General features: G+C 37.0%; 1 long non-coding RNA gene across 1 annotated transcript in view; it reads left to right on the top strand.

Moving 5' to 3' along the window:
* The first annotated feature begins 3,657 nt into the window (after positions 1 to 3,657).
* Positions 3,658 to 17,934, top strand: part of LOC123571761 (uncharacterized) — a 33,733-nt gene continuing 19,456 nt past the window's right edge. The window contains exons 1-3 of the long non-coding RNA XR_006695970.2: positions 3,658 to 3,784; positions 7,735 to 7,871; positions 12,458 to 12,604. This is a non-coding gene — a long non-coding RNA (uncharacterized lncRNA). The remainder of the gene's footprint in view (positions 3,785 to 7,734; positions 7,872 to 12,457; positions 12,605 to 17,934) is intronic.

Raw genomic sequence — 17,934 nt, 5'->3', positions numbered from 1 at the left:
GAGAAGGAGGCTGGGGTTTAGCTCTGAGGAAGATGCATCTTCTCTTGTTAAAAAATTCAGGCTGCAAAGAATACACTGAACAACTCACCATCTTTCTCAGAAACAGAACTGGCTAGGTGTGGTTTGACGTATTTCATATTTGTCTGTTAATTTGTGGCTGTGTCTTTATTTCATTGTGATATAATATACCTCCAGAAAAATACACCTATCATAATTGCTCACAATGGTAAGGCTTGGAGGTTGTTGTATGGAGGGAGCAGGGGCCCATGGAGAAGTGACAGAAGGTCTTAACCTGGGTTGAAAAGTGTGAACTTTCAAGAAGTAGAAGCAGATGACTTTCAAATGCATAGTAGAGGATAAAGAAACACCACTTTAATTTTTTAGGGTGGTCTATATATTTTGTTTGGAAGCTTAAATTCTCGGTCATCACCTGGTAGTGTCCATCCCTGCTGCTGTGGCCCCTCTTACTGTTACTCTGACTTTCACAGGTCTTTGGGAACTGATCACTCATTGTTGATGGTATTTTTCTTCTCTATAGCCGTCTTTGCTTTTCTTCCCGTCATCAAACAGATTAAGGATGGACACTCTCCTCATCTGTCTTACAATTCTTTATTTAGAGACTAATAAAGGGTTTCATTTCTTGTTTCATATAAAGTCCTTTGTGTTAAAACTCTTTTATTTCTCTCTTTCAGTTTCTCACAGTCCCTCCAGAGTATGTAGTTTGACATAAGATAACTTGAGCAATACTTACAAGTCAGCACTGCAAATCATCTCCTGCAGCATTCAATTGCAAATGACCCTAAATGACACGGAACACCAAATGGTAGGCTCTCTTACCTCAGAATGAGTTCCTGGATCATTAATTAGAACTTTCAGGAATGAATATGAGATTAGCTATCCATGTTGCCCTAGGATAGACATTCCAGTATACTAATAGAAAAACAAAATGGTAGAAGTAATTCAAAGATAGGTTTGCTGTGCTGCTTTTTTTTTCCCCAAATAAAATTCTCCTTTTCTCCCTCTTTCCAAATTAGCATATATGTGAATGAATGTGTGCGTTTGTATGGATGACTTATACATCCTGATGTAGAACTTCATAGGAATGAATTTCAGTGAGGTTTTGTAACACAGAAGACCACATCAAAGAAACGGAAACACCCTTTAACTGTTGACTGGCTTTCATCACTTATTATGTGAGAAAGGAAATGTCAGCAGCTTAAAAGAAGTTCTAAGATCAGTGTATTTGAGCCTTTCTAATTTTAAAATTTGTTATAAAAACCCATCAAAAACATGCATTGGAAACAAATAGATTGATACTTTTCAGGGTGCTGGAGAAATTTATTTGTTTTCCCTGAGTGCAAAAGGTAGAGAAGTATAATCTTACTTTGGAGAGACGCCATGCTGGTTATCAGTGTACATGTTAGTTGTGTGCAGTTATTGCTTTTCAGGAACTACTCCTCTGACTTTCACGGAGACAAAGACTGTGTTACAACCATGCATTCACAGAGCCATGGTGAAATAATTGGTGAGGCAAAGGTAGTAAATAATCCAATTGTTGGGGTCATTCAGACCTAAATAGACTTTCTGTTGAAGTGACCTGAAGTTGCCCTAATTATTTCTCTGTTCCAGGTGTATAGATCCTGTCTTAGAAATGTAGTGGGAGGTTAACGTGTCAGGCTGCGACTTTATTCTCTCCCTGGAATAACCAAGAATGTTCTAGAAAATCAATTTGCCCTCACCAGGAGGACTCCACTGATGTACAGAATCATTGTCTACTGGGAAAAAGTTCCTTTGCAGATGGATATGGCTTCATTTCTGTTTCGTTAGCAGTACTTCAGAGAAGATGATGGATAAACTTAGTTATTTGTTGCTTTTCTTATGAAAGATTTTACCCATTTCTTTTCAATGTAGAAGAATATGGGAACCTGAAGGTGATTGCCGAGATTTGTCATTTTCAGTAGTTCAGGGATCTCCCTGAGAGAAACTGAAGGCATCTGCTTTCAACACTCATGTCTGTAAAGCCACCACAGAGAGGGAAATGTATGAACCTTTGGACTCCAGACACTGCTGCATTTGAAAAGAATTGTTGCTATGAATATTGGAATATTTTCCTTCTGTTCACTGCTTATGACTTACATGTAGGGCAGAAGATTGGGGGTTGCATATTACAATTGGGGGTTGTAATATTACAGGCATATTACACCCACTCACAAATTCTGAGTTCAAAAATGTTGTGTTTAAAAATTAGCCTCCTTGATTAGATTAATATGCAGAATTGTTAGGTGTTGTAAAACAACATGCAAATTATGTCCACATGATTAATGTGAAATGAAAAATCTAGCCAAATATCTTGTTCACACACAGTTTCCCCAAATTAGAGCATATATACTTCCATTTTTGTAAAATAATTTACCTTAAAGCAATTTTAAGAAAAAATTGATCTGTTTCTCTACTTTGCCTTTCAAATCTGCCTCATAAGTAATGGAATTTTAAAAAATGTGACAGTGTTATTTAAAACGAAATGAAATAAAATGGCATAAAATAAAAAAAAAAATACCCAAACTTTCCTTTTAGTAAGCAGTATTTGTGACGGAAGTTGCCTGGGAGTGAGTCTCCAGAGACCAGTACTGTGGGGTGGAGGAGAAGTCATTTAACCCTCCTTGGCCTTTGTTTCCTCACCTATAAAATTAGGGTACTAGAGAAATGATGTCTGTGATTTCCATCAGTTCCCTCCCTCTAGCTTTAAACACTATAATTTGCTTTTCTCTGCTGTGCATATGCCACTGTCTAACATTCCCTTGGGAATGATACTTTCAGCATTGTTTTCAAATAGTATTCAAGAGAGAGAAAACTCCAAGGCAGCAGATCCAGTATTTTCAAATTTTAAGGCTCAACTGAGAAGAAAAGTGTTCATCCAGAAAAGGATATAAATTCCACTTGACTTACATCGTAGCCCTTTCCACACACCTCCATTATGGAAGAGGTTGACATTAAAAAGATTTTCCCATCTTTAATGGCTGTGACTAAGAGTCTTGATTGTACAATATTTTGGCTTGCACTCCATAGTTCCCTCAATGTCCCCATCTATGTCCATGGGTAGCTCTCTAAGTACAGCAGCTGTGCCATCTGTTTCAAATATTATTTCAGCCCTCACTGTTTTGGGATAAATTTCATAAAGTGTATTGCATACACACACATTTAATTGAACAAACGAGAAGCCTTTCCAGTTTAAAAAAGCTTCCTAAATGACAAGAAGTGTCCAATTTCCATTCAAATGGTTACTTCGGGGCTTTCAAATGTGTGAATTCATCTAACAGAGGCTGGTGGTGTGTTTTGAGGCAGATGGCTTGATTTTGTGAAGAAAAAAATTAAATGGAATTTACTATCAATCTTATTTTTTTTTGGCAAAAGACTGACATAATAAAGATGTGTGTATTACTGAGAATGCTTTTTAATAATGATTCTACCTTATGTTTTCCCCCAAGAATATGGTTAACTGACTAGGAAAATCTATTTAGAGATTTTATGTTTATCCATAATGATCAGCTTAGAGAAAAAAAAAAAAAAAAACAAAAGCTGCCCACAAACAGAATTGCTGAAATACAAAAGGAAAATAATGCTCTACAACTTTCTAAAGGAGTCCAAGAAGAAAGGAATGCTAAAGTTTATTTTGTTTCTCCTGTTAAATAGTTGTGAAGCCAACTGAAGATTTTTAAGGGAAGGAGAAGAGATTTCACGTCTGGTGAGAATGTCCTTAGAGGAATACCTTCGGTGGGCATGACAGGTATTGTGTCCAAGGCACGTTTTATATTTAAGACCAGACGTTTTAAAAATGTGTCGCTGGAATTATTCGTAGCCACTAATGGTGTGTACTCTCAAATTTAGACTCATGTGAGCACATGTCAAAATTATGTCAAAAATTCTATGCTGTAAGGATCTTTATTTTCCCATTTGTAGTTTACAGAACTGACTGAGCTCCTTGTTAGTTCTTGATTAGTTAAAACACAGTATATGTCTCATACTTCTTGAATATGGTGGTTCAGGAAGCTAAGCCTAAGCCAATCGGCTCATAGCTTCATGTGGCAGCAGTTACAGATGATTCCCAACTTTTGCTTCAACTTACAATTTTTCCACTTTATGATGGTGCTTTTAGCTGTGTACATTAATGATGAATACTTATACAACATTTGTTTTCATTTTTAATACAGTATTCAAAAAATTGCATATTTAATATTTTATTAGAAAATAGGCTTTGTATTACATTATTTTGCCCAACTATAGGCTAATGTAAGTGTTCTGAGCATGTTTAAGGTAGGTTAGGCTAAGCTATGATGTTCAGTAGGTCAACTGTATTAAATGCATTTTTGACTTACAATATTTTCAACATTTAATTGTTTTATCTGGATATAACATCATCATAAGTTCAGGAGCATCTGTATTGGTTTAGAGGTAAGCATATGACCTAAGTTGTCCCAAACAGTATAAAAGAAAGAGCAGTTCTTTGATTGCTGGAGAAAACTCGTTTTTTCTCTCCCAGTGGACATGAACAGGAAAACATTTAGCCTCTTTTTGCCACTGAGAACTTACTGGAAACATAAGGGGAACCAAGTTTAGAATAAAATAAAGAGTGTGAATAGCAGGATGAAAAGTAGAAAGAACCTGTGGCTTTGATGACATAGTTGAGCCTTTAGGTTCACTGCCCAGCAGTCCATTATGCTTCAGAGTCTCTCTTATGTCGTCAATACTTACTGTTAGAACACTTCTTATTGTTCCTACCGTTTGAGTCAGGTATTTTGATACTTGCAGCTAAAAGCATTCCAACAGGTACACTCGAGGATGTGGCTTAGGGTGAGGATGTGACTCAGGGTGAGGCAGGCTCAGACATGTACAACATGAGACCTCTCAATCAAGGGTGTTGGGTCTTCTCCCTTTTTTGACACATGTATTAATTTTGACATGAAGGACATTGGCTGGAAGAAAATAATGCTACAAATAATTATTAAATTAAGGTGGGTATTGGAGGCTATGCAGTGGAGCCTAAAGCTTTCATGTATTTTGAGATTGACTGAAGGTGGCTATTTTCTCACTAAACCAGTGGTTCTTAAAGTATAATCCCCAAACAGTCCTGACTTCTGGTTTCTTCTTACAAATGTAAATAACTTAGAGATGTCTCACCTGTCCTCACCACAAGAGAAAACGTAGCTCAATAACTCTTCTTAGTCTATCAGGGAATTGAGGTGACAGGGTAAATTGCTGTTTAGGAAGCTGAAGAGACAGGCAAATACGAGAATCACAGCTTACCAGAAACACAAAAAACTGGAGCTAGTAATGGGTAGGAGCATTTGAGTGTTTCTTAAAGGTAACTGAAAAATTGCTGAAGCTGAGTGTGGACAAGCTTGAGAGTTAAAAACTCCTGGAGCCCAGTCTCAGGAGGACCTGGACCTGTCACGCTTTTGTGAGATTTATTTGTGGGATCCTGTCTTAGTCTGTTCAGGCTACTATGACAAAAATACCAGGCTGGGTAGTTTATAAACAATATATATTTATTGCTTACAATTCTGGAGGCTGGGATATCCAAGATTAAGTCTCTAGCAGATTTGGCATTTCGTGAAGGCCCCATTTCTCGTGGATAGTCTCTCTTGCAGTGTCCTCACATGGCAGGAGGGGCAAACAGGCTTTCCCAAATCTCTTTTATAATGTATTCAGTCTCCTGACCTAATCACCTCCCAAAAGCCCCAATTCTTAAGAGAATCAATTTAGGGGTTAGATTTTAGCACATGAATTTTGGGGGTACACTCACATTCATATAGTAGCAGATTCCTACCAGATTCTTTTAGTGAAGATTGGAGAAAAATCCCCTTGTGGTTTTGGCAGGGCAACAGTAACCATTTTGAAATAAGCCCAGTGTGTTCTTTATATCAAAGTCCTGCCCTGCAGGAAAACTAGCTTACTAGAGCCTTATCTTATGTAGAGGAAGTGCAATTTGACAACCGAATCCTCTGTACCCTTTCTGCCTCAAGTAAGGGAGAAAAAAAGTCTAAGAAAGACTTCTGAAGGTTGCAGTCTGAGGACTCAGGCCCATAAGAAATGGCAATTTAATCATAATATTATAGAATGCTTCCCAGTACCATCACACTACACCAATAGGGCTCCTACATAATAACAGTGAGTTACAACTTGGAGCACTGAAAGACAAAAACTGTATCCAAGAATGAATTTCTAGGGAAACCCAAAGACAACATGGGAGACAAAAACAAGGTGGCCAGTGGTGATTGAAGCCTCCGATGCCTGTAGCTGTACCACACATTAAATTCAGCCTAACTGCTAGGCAGATAAACATATAACCTCACACTAAAGGCCTATTTACTTCAGTTCCTATTATTCAATAAATCATGTCGTTTTCAACAAAAAATTATAACACATGTCAAAAGGCAAGAAAAAAACGCAGTGTGAAAAATCAAGGTAAGCACCAAAAGCAGACTCAGATGTAGCAGACATTTTGAAATTATTGAGTATAGTCCCAGGATAAGCAGTACCTCCATCTCTTGGGAATCTGTTAGAAATGCAAATTTTTGGATCTCATCCTAAACCTATTGAATCAGAAACTGAGGGTGGGGACCAGCAGTCTGTGTTTTAACAAGCCCTCCAGGTGACTGTGTTTGAAGATCACTATATTAAGCAGATATAAAATTTGTAATTTCTTCTTTTTCCTTACTTAGATTTCTCAGAAATAGTATGGTAATAAGGTGATTCAAAATGTAAAAGACTTCCTGAAAACATTGTTATAATTGTGACTTTTAGTTTTGTCCACCAACTTCATTGCTAATGAATAGTTTCTGATGAGCACATGTGGTATGGAGTACCTGAGTGTTTGCGTCAGACTTACCATTTGACTTGGGAACTTTATCATCATTGTCAACCTTGCAGACAGTGTTTAATTCCAGACTTACAGCTCATAGATCTCCCATCCAGGAGGTTAAAATAATTTCCCAGAGAGGGTTTCCAGGCCCGAGGGCCCTACAGATTTTTTCTACATTGGTTTTTACGAAGGGAATTTGGGAAAAGGGAGATCTTCACATAGGTCCTTTAAAGGCAGACTGTGTTATTACCTCGCTCTCTCAGTTTACTCAGTCAGTGCTCACTTGCCATCTGGCCTGATCATAGTTATGTAGCTACCAGAGAGTCAGTTATTAAGCCTAATTATGATTGTTTTGAACTCCTCTGAGACTCTGATGTCATAGGTCTCTTTTTAGGCTTTTGATCACAGTTTTCTGTCTTAGGTTGGTGTTGCTCATACACTGGCTGCCTCTCTCCTCTTGGTGCTTGATATTCAGTGACGATAAATGTTTTTTATCAAGCCCAAGAAGAACCATAGCTTGCTATTACTTGCAGAGGCCTCTTAATTTCACATTGGAAAAGCTGAAGTCTGGGGTGGGGAGTGTGTGATAATTTGCTTCATTTATTCATTTGCTCAAAAATACTTAATGAGTACCTGCTGTGTGTCAGGCAGGAATCACAGAAACATGATTAGAATAAAGGAATAGTTAATTCCTACGCCAGTACTGCTTTTATAAATGTATTTGAATAAAAACAAAATGAAAGAAACTAAATCAGTGGAAGTAATACAAATAAATAGGGAAGGAAAAAAGAAAAACAACAAAGCGAAAAGGCCACTTGGGAGCTAAGTGCCCTCTTGATGACTAAGCACGTATGTTTACTTTTCTGTCCTTAAAGTTCCACCAGGGAGAAAAGTAAGCATAACACTAAAGCAGCACTAGGAAATGTGGAAGAGTGATACCAGCAGAAGCAAAACATTTCTGGATGATATAAAGCAGATGGGATTAGTCTGAGGAAATAACCAAATAGAACTGGTAAGTACAGTTAATACAAATGAAAGAGAGTAGCGATGGAAGAAGAAAGGAGTTTGTTCAATTTTAAACAGAAGTTTGAAAAGTTTGGAGTTTTTTGGAAAAGCCCAGGGATCATAATTATGAGGAGGTAAGGAAGATACTCAACTTTGTGGCATTTGATGGGAAGGCTAATGAACCTGGGGTGTTTCAAGCACCTGGAAAGGGCATTTCCACCCAGATCCAACAGAACTGGCATGAACAGTTTGAAAGGTAATAAAGGAGCAGATGGATTCTGCCACTGGGGATAGGCAAGGGATATTTAAAGTGACTACTGGGGTTATAAAAAGTGGAATGGTGCTCTTGGGTAATGTAAGCTGCCAACAGGGCTAGACTTTCTCACCTTCTAATGGAAAACTCCCGTCCACTACATGACTGCATTTTTGTGTCCCCCAGAATTCGTAGGTTGAAGCTCGAAATCTCAATGGGATAGTATTATGAGATGGGGCCTCTGGAGGTAATTAGGTTATGAAGGTGGAACCCTAATGACAGGATTAGTGCCTCATAGGAAGAGACATGAGAAAACTTGCTTCCTCTATCTTTGCTCTCTGCCATGTGAAGACACCTCAAGAAGATGGCCTTCTGCGAACCAGGAAGCAGGCCCTCACCAGACACTGGACCTCCCAGCACCTTGATCATGAACTTCCTAGCCTACAGAACTGTGAGAAATAAATATCTGTTGTTTAAGCCTTGCATCTATGGTAATTTGTTACAGCAGCCTGAATGGACTAAGATACCACCTAGCTCACTAACTATAGTGATGGCTTCTATAATTTGTAATCATATTCATTATCAAAGAAGCTGTAACTTTCACACTAGCCACCTGTAAATATAAATGAACTACTTATAAATATAAATGAACAACTAAGAATTTCCATATATTGAAGAAAAAAAGCATAAAAATGAACCACCAAAGTAAACAAACTGAAGTTAACTCTTGAAACAATTGAATTACTGGTGAAATATAGAAAAACTTACTGAAACAATTTAATTTGTATCTTAAGAGATATTTGAAGGACACTGCATTCACGTAGTTAGAATAGGCCACTAAGAAAAAGTGAAAAAAAAAAGGAAATTTCATAGAAATTAAAATAAACATATATTTACTGAAGCGAATATAACAGAGCAATTGATGTGGAATGTAAAGTTCTTAATTTCCAAAAGTGTTTTTCATCTAGATGAACAAGACTAGTCACGTTGGACTGATTTTTGTTCAGAAAAGGGCCACTTGAATGGGTACCTTAACCCACTGTCCAGGTGAAAGAAGATAATAAGGACGATGTTGGCTAACGAAAGATGCCTTTAATCTGATTTTGAAATGCTGAGTTGGTTACTGGTGAGGAGATGGGAATATTTGCATGGGATAATGTTATGAGATGGGGAAAGAGTTTTCCATGAAGGTCAATGTTTCCCTTTTAAGGTCCAATGTTGTTAGCACCTCTCTCACCGATCAAGTTTATGAAAAGTCCAGTGGCTTAGTAGACAAAGACTGGAGCAAATTCTTTGAATTCTTGTGAAATTAGGGAGAGAAAGGACTACCTCAAGAAGGAGATGCCAACTTAGTTATGTGTCAGCTAGACAGCAATTGAAAAATACAAAAGGTGTGGCTAAATTCATACTCCTTAACTGCTGAGGTATATTACACTAATTGACTAAATATCAACAATAAAGATCAGAGCAGAAATAGAGGCTAGAAAAACAAAAGCTCAATGAAACCAAGAGCTGGATTTTTGAAAAGATAAACAAAATCTACAACCTGTTAGCCAGACTAAAGGAAAAAAGATAAGACTCAAGTTTAATTATAAATGAAAGAGAAGACCTTAAAACTGATAGCATAAAAATACAAAGTATCATTAGAGACTACTATGAGCAATTATAGGCCATCAAACTGGGTATCTAAAAGAAATGGATCAATTTCTAGAAACATACAATCTGCCAAAACTGAACCATAAAAAAAAAGAAAATCTGAACAGACCAATAATGAGTAAAGAGATTGAAACTGTAATAAAAAACCTCTCAACAAAGAAAAACCCAGGATCTGATGGCTTCATTCACGAATTCTACTAAACACTGAAAGAATTAATGCCAATCCTTCTCAGACTTTTCCAGGCAATGAAAGAGGAGAAAACACTTCCAAACTCATTTTACGAGGCCAGCATTACGCTGTTACCAAAGCCAAATAAGAAACTACAAGAAAACAAAACTTCAGGACAATAAGAAAATCCTGAATATTAGAATGGTTGTGGTTGAACACCAAATCAGTGTTACGGAAGATCGAGCCAAGAGGTTTTCTTGGAATGTAGTGCAATAATCTGTCGATGATTTCATCTGTCGACGAAAATTGTCCAAGAAACTTGGAAGGAATGATGTCATTCAGTATATGAGGTTTAGATATTTACAAAGTATGTAAAATGTTTAGAAATTCTAAAATCTTCCTAAAAAAACTTGTATAAGGAGAAGCTAGAGAGAATAGGAGGAATGACATAATCCAAGTAATAATAGAATAATATCTTTTTTTCAAACTGAGAGAAGGTACTGGGGTTTGTTTTTTTTTAATTTAAAAGAATTAGAATGCAGAGCAGCAATATTGCACCAAGGGACCTACGAATACCGGGGAAGAATTTAGGAAGTCGAAGGAGAAAGAAAAAGTCTTACAATTTTCTAGAGAGTAAAAATACATTATCTGAAAAGGAAGAAAAATCAGAATGACATTGGCGTTTTCTGACGCCAAATGCCAGAAAATATGTAGCCATATCTACAAAATCCTGAGGGATTTGAATCTTGGATTCTTCATTAGGCAAGCTGTTATTCAAGAGAAAAGGAAAAATAAAGACAATTTTAAAGATGGAAAGTTGAACATCTTTGAAAAAATTAAAATTTCTCTAGGTTGTTCTTTAGCAAAATGTAAGAGGAAACCAGAAAAGAAGACACGGGGTATCATGAGTAAAATACCAAATACGACTTATCAATAAGTCTAAGTTGTCATGAATTATTTGAAGAAACGATGTGTGAGTTTCATGCAGTTGTTAACTAAGAGTCCTAGCATAAAAGAAGCACAGAAGCATAATAAAAGAGTTACTTGTAATATTAATGTAAGTCGTTGAGAGGTTTCTTGTAATAAAAACTTACTAAGTATAAGCACATATCTAAAGGTGATGTATGTTAGAAACAGAAGCCAAGAAAAAACTATTATGAATTCAGAATCAAGCTGAAAAGAGAATTGATTGCATAATAAATTAAAAACTTATTAACCAACACTCCAAGATTATATGATGAGACAGTACATTATTATTAATTACCAATATTATTTGAGGACTTACTACATGACAGATATGCTGCTAAATGGATACTAACATTGTCTCCAATTATAGAGGAGAAAACTGAGGACAGAAAAATTAAGTAATTTGCCCAGAGTCATCAGATAGAAGGGAGCAAAGACAGACAATCTAACTTCAATCGTGCTCTAAATCACTACTCTAATATTATATCCTCAGCCTCTTATTGGAATATAGATTGTTCAAAAATGAATCCATAATAAAGAGAAACTAACACTATGTCTTATACAGTCTGCAGGTATTTGTCCAGCATGTGTCAGATATATTTATTATACCCTGTATACTCTGGAATATCAGTAACCTAGTATCACAAAATTCTGTGTAATAAACTGCCTCAAAACTTGGTGGTTTGAAACAACTATCATTTGTTCTCATGGATCTGTGGGTCACCTGAGAGGTTTTGTGCTAGGCTTTTTTGCCTGGAGTGGGTTCCCCCAGTTCCATGTGTCTCTCATCCTCATGTTAGGACCAATAGGCTAACCAGGGCATGAGCTTTCATAGCATGACAAAGTCACAAAAGAGCACACCCAAACATACAGGTGCTTTTCAAGCCTTGGTCTCATCACACCTGTTAACATTCCACTGGTTAATCCACATAGCTGGGGAGGAACTGGAAAGTCATATGGCAAATAATCTAAATACAAGGAGGGATAATAAATTAAGGTCATTAAGGCTTTACAAAATCATCAATCTGCTTCTTTTGTAGTTGTGTTGGATGAAATAACATATTATTAGTCATGTGTTCAAAGAAAACTTTTCTTAACCAAAATGATCCTTTAAGGATAGGATGGTGGGATCTTCCTTGCAGCCAAGTATTGAGACCACTGTCTGTGCAGCAACTGAGAAAGAAAAGTTAGGACAATCAAAAAGGTTAAAAGATTTAAGGCAAATATATCTGTATCTATATTTAGCAGGAAGGAAGGTGGTGCATGCACAAATGTGAGTGAACATGCTTTTTCTGATTCTAGGTAGGGGTTTCAGAAGTGTAGTGGGAAGAGCCCTTACTAAAATAGTCTGGAGATTAGCTTTTTGCCCTAGGTCTGCCACTAGTAAAAGACAAAACTTTTCTGAGTGGCCATTTTCTTATCATTAAAGTTGGTCCAGAGGATCTATGGGATTCTTCTAAGTCCTAAAACTTTAAGAAAGATATTTTAAAAAATGAAATATGATGTTGGTAAAAATTGGAAGTTACTGAAATGTGTTTTATAAAATTAGGAGCAGCAGTTGATTTATAAGAAGCAGTAACAGCAAAGGCAGAGCAAGATGGCTGAATAGACGCCCCCAGCAATTGACCCCTGACAGAAACACCAAACTGAAAAACTATCCACACAAAAAAGCACCTTCATGAGAACCAAAAATCAGGTGAGTGATCATAATAACTGATTTTAACATCATATCAAGAAAAAAATACACTGAAGAAGGTAGGAAAGACAGCCTTGAATTGCTGATGCTACCCCTCCCCATTCCCTGGATGTGGACATGTGGCATGGAGACAGAATCTGTGTGATTTGGGAAAGAAGAGCACATAGATTGTGGAACTTTGCATTGGAACTCAGTGATGCCCTGTTATAGTGGGAAGCAATACAGGACAGAATTCAGTCAACACCTACAGAGGGAGCATTTAGACCAACTCTAGCCAGAGTCAAATCGTCCACCTAGTAGTTGGTACATGAGTTCTGGCAATCCCTGCCACTGTGGGCTAAAGGGTAGTGAGGTCCTAAATAAAAGGCAATCTTGGAAGACAATCTAGACCATAAGGACTTGAAAGGCAAACTTGAAAGACAATCTAGATCATATGAACTGCAATTCCTGGGCAAGTCCTGGTGCTGTGCTGGGCCCAGAGTCAGTGGACTTGGAAGGCATGTGACATAGTGAGATACTGGCTGATGCAACCAAGGAAGTACTTGTGACAGCTCTCCCTCAGTCCCAGGCTGCAGTGAAGCTTATAGCTTCAGGAGAGACTCCTTCCCATGGCTTGAGGAGAGGAGAGGGAAGAGTAAAGTGGGCTTTGTCTTGCAACTTGAATACTGCTCAGTCATAGCAAGAGAGGGCACCAGGCAGAGTCCTGAGGCCCCCATTCCAGGCCCTAGCTCCTGGATGACATTTCTAAACACATTTTGTGTCAGAAGGGAACCAATTGCCTTGAAAGGAAGGACACAGTTCTGGAAGTATCCATTACCTGCGTAAAGAGACCTCAGACTCTGAATAATCAGTAGTGGTCCAGGCAGTACTTGCAGTGGGACTTAAGTGTGACTCAGAGCTGTGCTGTTTCAGGTGTGACCCCAGTGAATTCTCAACTATGGTAACAATGTGAAGAGACTCGTTCTGCTTGCGAAAAGATAAGGAAGAACAATGGGAACAATGCCTTGCAGCTTGGTTACCAGCTCAGTTGCAATGGAGCAGAAGACCAAGCAGGCTCTTCCAGTTCCCAATTCAAGACCGTGGCTCCTGGATGACTTTTTTGGCCCTATCTTGGGCCAGGAGGTTCCATTGCCCTGAAGAGAGAGACCCATGCCTGGCAGCATTCACCACAAGCCGATTGAAGAGCCTTGGGCCTTGAGTGAATATTGGCAGTAGCCAAGCAGTACTAGCTACGGCCTGGGATTGTGGTGGCCACAAGGAGAAACTCCTATGCTTAAATCTTAAAATATGTTAGTGGCATGACATTTAAAGTGGAAAGGGGAGGGAAGAGTGGGAAAGACTTTGTCTTGAGCTTGGGTACCAACTCAATTATAATAGAATAGAGCACCAGGTAGATCCCAAAAGTTACTAAATCCAGGCCCTGTCTCCTGGACGGCATCTCCAAACCTTCTCAGGGCTGGGGGACCATGCTGCTTTGAAAGGAAGGACCCAAGCCTGCCTGGATTTTCACCTACTGATTGTAGAGCTCTAGGACTTTGAATGAACATAGAAAATAGGCAGGGACTGGACACTGTGGGCCTTGAGTGAGACCCAGTGCTGTGCTGGCATTTAGTCTGAGCAAGCACAGTTCCAGTGGTAATGGCCAAAGGAGTGCTCATGTCACCATCTTCCAGTTCCAGGCAGCTCAGCACAGAGACTACATTTGTTTGAGAGAAAGTAAGGAAAGAACAAGAGTCTATGGTCATCCAGGGAATTCTGGCTCTTACCCAAGACCACACAGGTGGTACCTCTTTGAGTTTTTAAGATCCATGCCATTACTGGGCTTGGGGTATCCTGTGAAGCTGGTATGACTGCAGTAAGCATACCCAAATCACAACGTCCAAGTACCTTTAAATGCCTGGAAAGCCTTCCCAAGAAGAAAAGGTACAAACAAGCCCACACTGTGACAAATAAAATGAGTACCTAACTCTTCAATGCCCAGACACCAATGAACATCCACAAGTGTCAAGAACATCCAAGAAAACATGACTTCACCAAACAAACTAAATAAGGCACCAGCGACCAATCCTAAAGAGACGAAGATATATAACCTTTCAAACAGAGAATTCAAAATAACTATTTTGTAGAAGCTCAATGAAATCCAACATAACACAGAGCGGGGGAATTCTAATCCTATCAGATAAATTTAACAAAGAGATTGAAATAATTAAAAATAATCAAGTGGAAGTTCTAGACCTGAAAAATTAATAGACATACTGAAGAATGCATCAGAGTCTCTTAACAGCAGAATTCATCAATCAGAAGAATCAATGAGCTTAAAAATTATTTGAAAATACAGTAAAAAGAGACAAAACTGGAAAGATTAAAAAAGAAGACTACAGCATGCCTGCAAGAGCTAGAAAATAGTCTCAAAAAGGCAAATCTAAGAGTTACCAGCCTAAAAGAAGAAGCAGGGAGAGAGATTTGGGTAGAAAGTGTATTCAAAGTAATAATAATAGAGAACATTCCAAACCTACAGAAAAATATTGATATCCAAGTACAAGAACATTATAGACCACCAAGCAGATTTAACCCAAAGAAAACTACCTCAAGGCATTTAATAATCGAACTCCCAAAGTCCAGGATAAATAAAGAATCCTAAAAGCAGCATGATAAAAGGAACCAATCACATACAGTGGAGCTCCAATACATCTGGCAGCAGACTTCTCAGTGGAAACTTTACAGACCAGGAGACAGGTGAAGTTTACAATGAGAAACTTTAAATATGTCTCTGGCATGACATACTTAAAGTTCTGAAGGAAAAAAAGATGTATCCTATAATAGTAAATGCAGTAAAAATGTCCTTCAAATATGAAGGCTTAACAAAGACTTTCCCAGAAAAACAAAAAACAGAGGAATTTTATGAACACCAGGCCTGTTCTACAAGAAATGCTAAAATGAATTTCTCAGTGTGAAATAAGAAACCATCTAAAGGTGCAAAACTCATTGGTAATAGTAAGTACACAGAAAAGCACAGAATATTATAATACTCTCATTGAGGTGTGCCAATTATTGATTTTTTTAGTGGAAAGGTTAAATGAGGAAATGACCAAAAATAATAACTAAAACAATGTTTACATACATAGAGAGTACAATAAGATATAAATACAAACAATAAAAAGTTAAAAAGAGGGGGGAAGAAGTTTAAGTGTTGAGTCTTTATTAGTTTTCCGTTTACTTTTTTATAAAATCAGTGTTAAGTTGTTATCAGTTTAAAATAATGGATTATAAGATATTATTTGCAAGCATCACAGTAACTACAAGTTAACAAATACATGACAGATGTGAAAAAAATGAAAATAAAAAACAGGAAATTAAAACATACCACCAGAGAAAATCAACATCACTAGAAGGAAGACAAAAAGGAAGAAAGAAGAGAAGACCATATAACAGCCAGAAAAAAAAAAAAAAAATAAGAAAATGGCAGAAGTAAGTCCTTCCTTATCATTAATAATATTGAATGTAAATGAGCTAAACTTTCCAATCAAAAGACACAGAATGGCTACATGGATAAAAAACAAGACCCAATGATCTGTTGCCTAGAAGAAACATGCTTCGCCTGTAAAGGCACACATAGACTAAAGTAAAGGGATGGAAAAAGATGTAATGGAAACCAAAGAAGAGTATAAGTAGCTATACTTATATCAGACAAAATAGATTTTAATACAAAAATTGTAAAAAGGGGCAAATAAAATTATTATTTAATGATAAAGGGGTCAGTTCAGCAAGAGGATATAATAATTTTAAATATATATGCATCCAACACTGCAGTACTCAGAGATGTAAATATTTACTAGAGCCAAAGAGAGAGATAGACCCCAATATGGTAATAGCTGGAAACCATTAACACCCCATATTCAGCTTTAGGCAGATCATCAAGACATAAAATTAACAAAGAAACATTGGACTTAATCTGCACAATAGAACAAATGGACCTAATAGATATTTACAGAACATTTTATCCAATGGCTTCAGAATACACACTCCTCTCAGCATATGGGTCATTCTCAAAGATAGATCATAGTTAGGCCACAAAATAAACCTGAGAAAATTCAAAAAATTGAAATCATATACAGTATCTTCTTTGAACCACAGTGGGATAGAGCTAGAAATCAATAACAGAGGAATATTGGAAATTGGACAAACAAATGGAATTAAGCAATATGTTCCTGAATGACCAGTGAGTCAATGAAGAAAGAAGGAAGGAAACTAAAAAATTTCATGAAACAAATGAAAATGAAAACACTGCATACCAAAACCTATGGAATACAGCAAAATCAGTACTAAGAGGAAATTTTATAGCAGTAAGCACCTACATCAAAAATTAGAAAAACATCAAATAAAAAACCTAATGGTGCATCTTAAAAAACTAGAGGAGCAAGAGCAAACCAAATGCAAAATTAGTAGAAGAAATGGAATAGTAAAGATCAGAGAAGAAATAAATGAAATTGAAAGGAAGAAAACACTACAAAAGATCAATAAAAAAGCTGTTTTTAAAAGGGTAAACAAAACTGACAAACTTCTAGCTAAATTAGCCAAGAAAAAAGAGAGAAGACCCAGATAAATAAAATCAGAGAGAAAGAAGGAGATATCACAGCCAATACCAAAGAAATACAAAATATCATTAAAGGTTACATGAGCAAATATATACCAATAAATTGGAAAACCTTGAAATGGTATATTCCCAGACACATACAGCTTTCCAAGACTGAACCATGAAGAAATTCAAAACCAGAACAGATCAGTAACAAGTAATAAGATTGAAGCTATAATAAAAACTCTTTCAGCAACAAAAAAGTTCAGGACCTGTTGGGTTCACTGCTGAATTTTACCAAAGATTTCAAGAAGAACTAATACCGATCCTACACGAACTATTCTGAAAAACTGAGGAGGAGGGAATACTTCCAAACTCATTCTATGAGGTCAATATTACTCTAATATCAAAACTAGAAAAAGACAAGTCAAAAAATAAAACTGCAGGCCAATATATCTGATGAACATTGATGCAAAAATCCTCAACAAAATACTAGCAAACCAAATTCAACAACACATTGAAAAGATCATTCATCAAGACCACATGTGATTCATCCCAGGGATGCAAGGATGGTTCAACATACACAAATTAGTCAATATGATATATCAATAGAATGAAAGACAAAAACAATATGATCATTTCAATCAAGGCTGAAAAAGCATTTGATAAAATTCAACATCCATTCATAATAAAAGTCCTAAGAAAACTGGGTATAGGTGGAACATACCTCAACACGATATAAACCATATACAACAGA

Source organism: Macaca fascicularis, chromosome 2, assembly GCF_037993035.2.
Source record: "Macaca fascicularis isolate 582-1 chromosome 2, T2T-MFA8v1.1".
Lineage (NCBI taxonomy): Eukaryota > Metazoa > Chordata > Mammalia > Primates > Cercopithecidae > Macaca > Macaca fascicularis.
Note: the sequence above shows the minus strand (reverse complement) of the source record. Positions and strands in the feature narration are given on the sequence as shown.